The sequence below is a fragment of the Nannospalax galili genome, unplaced genomic scaffold (assembly GCF_000622305.1).
Source record: "Nannospalax galili isolate Female #2095 unplaced genomic scaffold, S.galili_v1.0 scaffold842, whole genome shotgun sequence".
Classification (NCBI taxonomy): Eukaryota; Metazoa; Chordata; class Mammalia; order Rodentia; family Spalacidae; genus Nannospalax; species Nannospalax galili.
Genome location: NW_008349291.1, coordinates 1319787 through 1329076, shown reverse-complemented (window position 1 = coordinate 1329076; position 9290 = coordinate 1319787).

The following is a 9290-nucleotide window of genomic DNA, read 5'->3' as shown; positions in this document are numbered from 1 at the left end:
GCCTCACAAAGAAGCCTCAAGAGCCACATGAAGAAAGAGGCTGCGTGAGGACGTGCAGGATGAAATAAGGCATCTGTAGAGTGTAGGCCTGAAAAAGTCCAATGTCTGACAGGTTAGAGAGGCGCCCCCACTGGAGACAGAGCAGGACAAAAGCTCTTGGATACATCAAGGCTTGGAATTTTATCCTGAAGATTCTAGAGAGTCTTGGGATATCTTTTAGCAGGGAAGACCTGTGGAGACAGGAAACCAGTAATAGAAACTGGATGTACCAGGCTCTGTGGGGCATGCTTTTAATCCCAGCACTTGGGAAGCAGAGACAGGCGGATCTCCCTGAGTTCGAGGCCAGCTTGGTCTACATTGCAAGTTCCAAGCCAGCCTGGGCTACATAGAGAGAGTGTGTCTCAAACAAAACAACTAACAACAGAGATAAGCAGGGCTGAAGGTATAGCCCAGTTGGTTGAGTGCTTGCCCAGCATGCACGAAGTCCTGGGTTTTATTCCAGCACCACGTCAACCAGATATGATATTGCAACCCTGTAATCCCAACACTGAGGAGGTGGATGCTGGAGGAGCCAAAGTTCAAAGTTACACTCAGATAAATAGGGAGTTTGAGGCCAACCTGGGATACAGGAGACTCTGTCTCAAAGAAAGAGGAGAAAAGGAGAGGAATAGAGAGAAGAAAGGGGAAAGGAAGAGAGAGACAGGCAGACAGACAGAGAAAGAGTAACTATTGATAGGCCTATAGTGTCCTGCATTGTTCAAGTGGTCTTCATGGGTCTTACTAATTCTCAGTCTCCCTCTCTTTTTCTACAGGGTTTCACTATGTAACCCAGACTAGCCTGGAACTCACTGTGTATCCCAGGCTGACCTCACACTTGTATCCATCCTCCTGCCTCATCCTCCTGAGCTCTGGGATTATAGGCATGCACCACACCCAGAGAATTCCTAGTATCTTGAGTCATTTTTTATGTGACTCACACACACAGCCTAGTGACCCTGAGGACAGAATGCCTCAAATTATCTCAGATTGCACACATTCCAGAGATTTCAGGAGGTAGTGGCAGAGCATTTGCCTAGCATGTACAAGGCCCTGGGTTCCATCCCCCTTCCCCCCGCACTGAAAAAAAGATATATAAATAAAAATTAAAAGAGACTGTCATCTAGAAAACTTAGAGCTTTCAGTTCAGTATTCAATGTCACATCTGACACAAAACAGTAGGAATGTTTGTCTGTGGCTGCTACACAGAGGGAGCAGTCACAGATAAATCAGTGTAATTCACTGATAGTTTGAATTACAATGGTTCTGGGTGTCTACCCCCTGAGGAAGCTCTCACTAGGCTAAAGTCCAGATCCTGACCTGATTGGTTCCTTCCTAGAAGCTCCAGAGAAGAATCCACTCCATGACAGTTTAAAATTTTTTATTACGCTTTTATTTATTTTTTAAGATTTATTTTTATTTTATGTATATATGTGTTTTGTCTGCATGTATGTATGTGCACCACATGCATGTCTGGTACCCAAGGGGCTAGAAGAGGGTGTCAGATACCCTGAAACTGGAGTTACAGTTGGTTGTTAGCCACCATATGGGTGCTGGGAACTAAACCTGGGTCCTTTGCAAGAGCAGTCAGTGCTCTTAATGGTTGAGCCATCTTTCTAGCCTCTATTTATCGTGTGTGTGTGTGTGTGTGTGTGTGTGTGTGATCACACGCATGCCATGTGTGTGGAGATCAGCGGACAACCTGTAGGAGTCAGTTCTTTTCTTTAACCATGTGGGTTTAGGGAGTTGAACTTAGGCTGTCAGGCTTGGTGGCAAGTGCGTTTACCTACTGAGTTATCTCACCACCCCTCCCTGCACCTTTTTTTTTTTTTTGAGACACGTTCTCATCTAGCCCAGGCTGACCTCAAATTCACTATGCAGCCAAGGATGACCATGAATTCCTTATCCTCCTGTTTTCTTCTCCCTCCTCTGACCTTGGATGGCATCCTTTCTCCTTCTTTGGTTCTGACCAGCTGCCTGCCTCTTTCACCCGTAATGACCTTATAATGAACTTGAGGATATGAGGTGATCCAGGATCATCTCTCCACCCCAAGATCCTTCAGGTAATCACGCCTGCAAAGTCTCCTTTGCCATGTCATCATATTCTTAGATTCTGAAGAAGACATGAGGCTGGCAGGATGGTTCAGCAGGTAAAGGTGATTGCTGCCAAGTCTGATGACCTGAGTTCAGTTCCTGAAATCGACACAGGGAAATGGAGAACTGACTCCTGCAAGTTGTTCTCTGTCATCTGACACTAGCCCCTCCCCTAATAAATAAAGAAATAGGATGTGAACACCAACATGGGCGTCATTATCTGTCTCCCACAGTGCCCCTGGCTATTTATTCCAAAATGAGGTGCACGGCGTCCTTGAACTCCAAATCCTCCTGCCTCCAACTCCCAAATTCAGGGATTACAAGTCTGTACCACCACACCTGTTTTTTAAAATTAATTAATAAATAAATTTATTTTGATTTTTTAAGAGTGCTATGCCTACTTGTGTATAAGTGTACCCATGTCAAGCAGTGCCCATGGAGGACAGAAGAGGACGTCTGATCCCAGATGGTTGGTAGCCACCATGTGGGTGCTAGGATTTGAACCCAGGTCTTCTGTAAGAACAACCAGTGCTCTTAACTACTGAGCCATCTCTCCAGCCCATGACACATCTGTTTTTGTTTGTTTTTTATTAAGTAGCAGGAATTGAATGCAGGACTTTGTGTATGCTAGGTACCAACTGAGCTACATCCCTAAACTTTTTCTTTATTTTTGAGACAGGGTCTCATGTAGCCCAGGCTGGCTTAGAACTCAATACTCAACCAAAGATGCCCTTGAACTCCTACTAGTCCTGTGCCTGAATGCATGTCCAGTGCTCAGAAGGGTGCATGTGCTGAATATGAGCTTTGTAAGAGCTAGCTGTATTCAGCATGGTCTTTGGGGGCTTTTGAAAGAGTCAGTTGGGGGTGGGATAGCATAGTAAGCTTATATTTGTATGTACATAGCGCTGAGGATTGAATCCGTGCCCCGTCCGTGCCTCGAATGTGCTGGGCACCCTCAGCTCTTAAGCCTTTGAAGGTGCCGGACTACATTGTTACTGTTCAACACAGCTTGGCTTCCTTCCATGGGGTCTGACTGAGGCACCAGTAGGAAGTAGAGCCCCTACTGTTTGTTTGCCACTTAGCAAAATTGAGGACCTGACAGGTATGGTGGCCCACATCTGTAATCCAAGCATTTAGAAGGCAGAAGCGGGAGGATCCTGAGTTCAAGGCCATCTTAGGCTACATAGTGAGTTTAAAACCAACCTGAGCTATAATGTGACTGTATCAAAATACTAAGAATAAAAAATTGTATTTATTTTGTATGTGTAGGGTATAGCTCATGCCATGGTGCATGTGTGGAGGTCAGAAGGAAACTTTTGGAAGTGGATTCCCTTCTACATGTGACTCCTAGGGACTGAATGCAAGTTCTCAGTCCTAGCAAGCAGGTCCTGATTTTTTAAAAAATTTTTTTACTGGGTATATGGACAATTTCCCCCCCTTTATTCCCATAGTTCTTTGTATAGTCCTCCTTCCCCCGTTCCCCTTTACCCCTTTTTTTTACATATTTCTCCCTTAATAACAGCTTTATCCTCTATTCTTCTCCCTCGGGTTCCTTCTTTCCCTTTACCAAAAAAGCTTTAAGCTGGGGCTTATGAGATGGCTCAGTGGTTAAGAGCACTGACTGCTCTTGCAGAGGACCCAGGTTTGATTCCCAGCACCCATACGGTGGCTATGAACTGTCCTTAACTCCAGTTCTAGGGGAATCCGAAGCCCTCTTCTGACCTCCGCAGCATTGCACAACACAGGTGCACTCACATACATGCAGGCAATACACTCATACACATAAAATATCAATAATAAATAATTTTTTTAAAAACCTTAAGCACAGAAGGAACCCCTATAATTCTCCTCAATGAGGGACCCTGCATACTGCCTGCTCCTAGGGGTGGAACACACATCTGGTACTATAGACCCAGCTACCCCCATGGCAGGGGAGAATATAGGCCCCAGTGGGAAGTCACCTACAATTGCTTTGTCAGATGGAGATGATGAACTGTTGGGAGCCGCTAATCATTGAGCTGTTGGCAGCCTCATTTACTGAGTTTGTGTCATGCAAACCAGTACTTAACCTGCCCATTCAGGAGGAAGGAGTTTTCTGGAGAGCCTCACAATACCTGACCTTGAGGCAATAGTGGTAAACAAAAAGATTAAGGAAGCCTTTGATCTGACCACTCCCTGACCCTCAGATACAGGTGGGGAAATACAGCAATTGTAACTAATTGAGTTCTTCTGTATAAAAAGACAGAACTGAAATAAATCGAGGCTGCAGTATTCACAGTGAGTCCTCCCAAGCGCCTTTTCTGTCTCCTTTCCTTTCTTTCAATCCTCACTCCCCCTTTCAGGTACTGTCCGTTTTGGCCGGCTGGCACCGGCAATGAACCTGCTAAAGTACTGACCAAGCATTTGCATTTATACCCATAGGGTAAGTTATTATAGCAGTCACTGCTTAGATATTCTTGCTTCTTGCTCTGTGTGTTTTTATAGTAGATGGAATCCTACTCAAAATGGCCAACAGCCCATGGAAAACAGATGATGCAGAGACCTGAAAGTTCAGTGCCTTGCCACAATGGGAGGAAGACCATCCCACACCTACCACCCCCTCCAAGGCTCAGGGACTTTTGCAGAAGAGGTTGGTGGAAAGAATCTAAGAGCCAGAGGAAGGGGTAGAGAGTTAACTGAAGTGTCCTCCAACCACTATGCTGGCAAGCTCTAGTCACACCTCCTTCCCATGCCGGTCAAGGAGTCCAGGGGGGAGTCAGTTACCCTCCTTCACCCAATCAGTCGACCTTAGCTGCATGTCACAGGAGGGGAAAAGGATATATAAGCCAAGAACACCAAGAGGTGCCTCTCTCACAATTTTGTGTGGCTGTTGGGAGGCTACGGGATCTGTATTTGAGTGTGGGCTTTACAGCACTCGGGAGGCAGAGCCAGGTGGATCTCTGTGAGTTCAAGGCCAGCCTGGTCTACATAGTGAGTTCCAGGACAGCTGCGACCTGGAGACCCTGTCTCAAAAAGGCCAAAAAAAAAAAAAATTAGATTAAAATAAATAAACAAACCGTATTAGAACGCAATATGCTTTTACAAGCTCTGTAATTGCTCTCTCATTGTATGTGATTCACACTGTACTGCAGTCAATGAGTTAAGATTTACACCTGCAGCAGTAGGAGTCAAATGGTACAATGTGACTGCTGTAGACAAGATGGATGTGTTATCATAGTGGGAAGTAAAGCCAAAGTAGTTGAAACAAATTTTTAAAAAATTTTATTAGTTGGCTGGGCATGGTGGCACATGCTTTTAATCCCAGCACTTGGGAAACAGAGGCAGGCAGATCTCTATGACTTCCAGGCCAGCCTGGTCTACATTTCAAGTTCCAGGCCAGCCAAGGCTACATGGTGAGACCATCAAAAAACAAATTTGTCAGGGGCTAGAGAGATGGTTCAGTGCTTAAGAGCACTTACTGCTCATGCAGAGGAGCTGGTTCTGTTCCCAGCACCCACAGCAGGTAGCTCACAACTGCCTGTCACTTCAGCTCCAGGGGATCCAACGCCCTTTGGCCTCCATGGGTACCTGTAGTGCACATAAACTCACACAGGCACACATACAAATAAAATTAATTAATAAAAATCTGATTTATTTATACTTTATGTGTGTGTGTCTTGTCTAGATGTATGTAAGTGCATGTAATGCCCACAGAGACCAGAAGAAGGCATTAGATCTCCAGGAATATGGGTGTTAGCAACCATATGGATGCTGGGAACTAAGCTTGGGTCCTCTAAAAGAGCAGTGGGTGCTCTTAACCACTGAGTCATCTCTCCAGTCCTAAAAATAAACAAATACTTTTGAAAAATTATCAGTTGAAGGGATTGGAGAGATGGCTCAGCAGTTAAGAGCACTGGCTGCTCTTTTAGAGGACATGAGTTAAATTCCCAGCACCCACATGGTAGCTAACAACAGTCCCTAGCTCCAGTTCCAAGGGATCTGATACCCATTTTGGCCTCTGTAGGTATTATACACATGTAGCACACTTATATACATTCAGGCAAAACACTCATACACATAAAATAAAAGTAATAAGAAATAAAATACTTTTTTTCACTCCCACAGCAAGCAGTTTAACACTGTGCAGCCTCGCCCCAGCAGGCCTGGAACTCACTGTTAGAGCAGACTGGCCTTGATCCAGATCAATCTGCCTCTGCCTCTGAAGTACTGGGATTAAAGGCAAGAGCCACCACGCCTGGCCTTTTTTTTTTTTTTTTTAGACAGGGTTTCATGTGGCCCTAAGTACTCTCGGACTCTTGATCCTTCTGCCGTAGCCTCCCAAATTCAGGAATTACAGGTATGAGCTACCACATCCAGCTTCTAGACTGTTTCTTAACTAATGACATATTAATAGCTGTAGAGAAAGCCCAGGGACATTCCAGTTTACTGGGGCCCCACTGTCTAGCTTAACATACAAACCCCTGCTCCTATCTGGGGGTACAGGGATCCTCCTATTTTGTTGGTTCCCAAGACATGCTTCTTCTTTCTCTTGTCCCTGATCAATTGTGCTTAGTGCAATTCTGAAACCCATCTGCTTGTTTCTGCAGCACCTTCTACTTCCGGTGACCTGTTCTTGTATAGCAGGCTTTTCCAAAACCCTGCCTTTGCAGAGTTAATAACTGAAACCGAGAAAAGTAGACCTGCTGGGTGGGTTGGGCTCTTCCAGGAAACAGACTGGACAAGTAACACAGGAGATCTATGCAGGGTGGGGCCAGTGAAAGGGAAAAGAGAAAAACAGCAGGGAAGTGGGGGCTGCAGAGTGGGTGGGTGTGACCCTGGGGAAACAAGGCTGAGGGGAGAACCTCACATCCTAGGGCTGTTCAGAGAAAGCTCCATGCCCCAGCGGGGGATGCACCACAAACATGTCCCATAGGGGAATCTGTGGAGACAGGAAGCAGGTGAGGGGTGGCAAAGGATGGGAGGAGGGCAGAGTTGGAATAATTGCATAATAGGTATGAGGTTTCCTCTGGGGGTGATAAAAATGTTTTGGAGCTAGTTAGAGGTGATGGTTGCACAACACTGGGTGTATTAAGTGCCACTGGATTGCATATTTGATTTACTGCTTAGTTCGCTGCTTTCGGACAGGGTCTCATGTAGCCCCACCTTCACATTAGGAAGCAACGAGAATTAAAAAGAACATAGGGAAAAAAAAGATCCCAAATTGTTTTTGTTTTTTGTTTTTATTTCACTTTTCTGTATGTGTGCATGCATATGCATGTGTGCATGTGTGCAGGTGCACATGCATGTGGAGGCCAGAGGTTGTCATCCAGTGTCTTCCTCTATGCACTCCATCTTATTTTTTTAAATATTAATTTATTTACTTTTAGTTTATGCGTGTGAGTGTATTGTCTGCATGTATGTCATTGCAGCAGTGTCATGCAATGCCCGAGGAGGTCAGAAGAGGCTGTCGGATCTCCTGGAATTGGAGTTACAAAAGGTTGTTAGGCGCCATGTGGGTGCTGGGATTTGGACCCAGGTCTTCTGCAAGAGCAGCCGGTGCTTTTAACCACTGAGCCATCTCTCCAGCCCCTCCACCTTATTTTTTATTACATTTATTTATTGTGTGTCTCATTTATGTTTATGGGGGGGTGTATGCTCAGTTCACAATGTGCATGTGGAGGTCAGAGGACAAATTGCAGGAGTCTCTCCTTCCACCATGTGGATTCCAAGGATCAAAGTCAGGTCTTCAGGCTTGGCAATTGGTGCCTTTACCCCCAGCCTCCAGCAAACCTTTATCAAATGATGACAGAGTTTGATGTGGTAGTACACCTGTAATCCCAGCACTTGGGAGGCAGAGGCAAGAGACTCAGTTCCAGGACAGTGTGAGCTGGAGTTTGAGGATAACCTGGTTACATGAGATCCTGTCACAAGCAAAGAGGCAGACTCTACATTCAGCAGGGAGGTTGACCAGACTGTTACAAGCTGAGCTGATGAAGGAATAGATATGAAGTCCCAGAAGTCATGGGAAGACAATGTAAGATTAGAGGACACCAAGGAGAAGGAGGTTGTTAGAAAGTCAGATTTTAATCTAGGTATGTGTTGATTAACCAGAACAACCTGGGACATCAATAACTGGGCAGTATCTCTCAAGTTTGTTATCAGAAATTCAGGAGGGGATTTGCACATGCTTGGGCTTGGGATTGGCTTTAGGGCTCCTGAGGCTGTAGTCAACAAGCTTACAGAAGCCAGGTGTGGTGATGCAAGCCTATAATACCAGCACTCAGGAAGCTGAGGCAGGAGAATTTCCTGGAGTTCAAGGACAGCCTGGGCTACATAAGCAGTTCCACGCCAGCTTAGGCTACAAGCAGATACAAAAAAATACAAAAAAGGGCCGACTGTGGTGGCACACACCTTTAATCTCAGCACTCAGGAGGCAGAGGCAAGTGGATCTCTGTGAGTTCAAGACCAGCCTGGTCTACATAGCAAGTTCCAGTCCAGTCAGTGCTGCATACTGAGACCCTGTCTCAAAACAACAGGGGCTGGAGAGATGGCTCAGAGGTTAAGAGCACTGGCTGCTCTTAAAGAGGACCCAGGTTTTGTTCCCAGACCTACATAGTAGCTAACACAACTGTCTGAAGCTTCAGTTCCAGGGGATCCGATGGCCCTCTTCTGACCTCTGCAGGCATTGCACAACACGGGTGCACTTATATGCATTGCACAACACGGGTGCACTTATATACATGCGGGCAATACACTCATACACGTAAAATTAAAATAATAAATAAAATATTAAACGAAAGAGCAAACAACATTTAAACAAGAAGAACATTGAGGAAAACAGTGCTGGGTGTTTAGCTCAGTTAACAGAGTGCTTGCCTAGTATACACAAAGACTTTGGTTCAATCACCAGTACCACATAAAACAGGTGTGGTAGTATTTGTCCATAATCCCAGCATTCCATAGGTGAAGGCAAAAAGAGCAGTTCAAGATCATCCTTGCCTACATCGTGAGATTGAAACCAGTGTGGGAGACAAGAGATCTTGTCCCAACCCCTGTTCAAAAAAATTTTTTTTTAAATTGCCAGGCATGGTAGCCCAACGCCTTTAATTCCAGCACTTGGGAGGCAGAGGCAGGAGGATCTCTGTGAGTTGGAGGCCAGCCTGCTTTACAGAGCGAGTTCC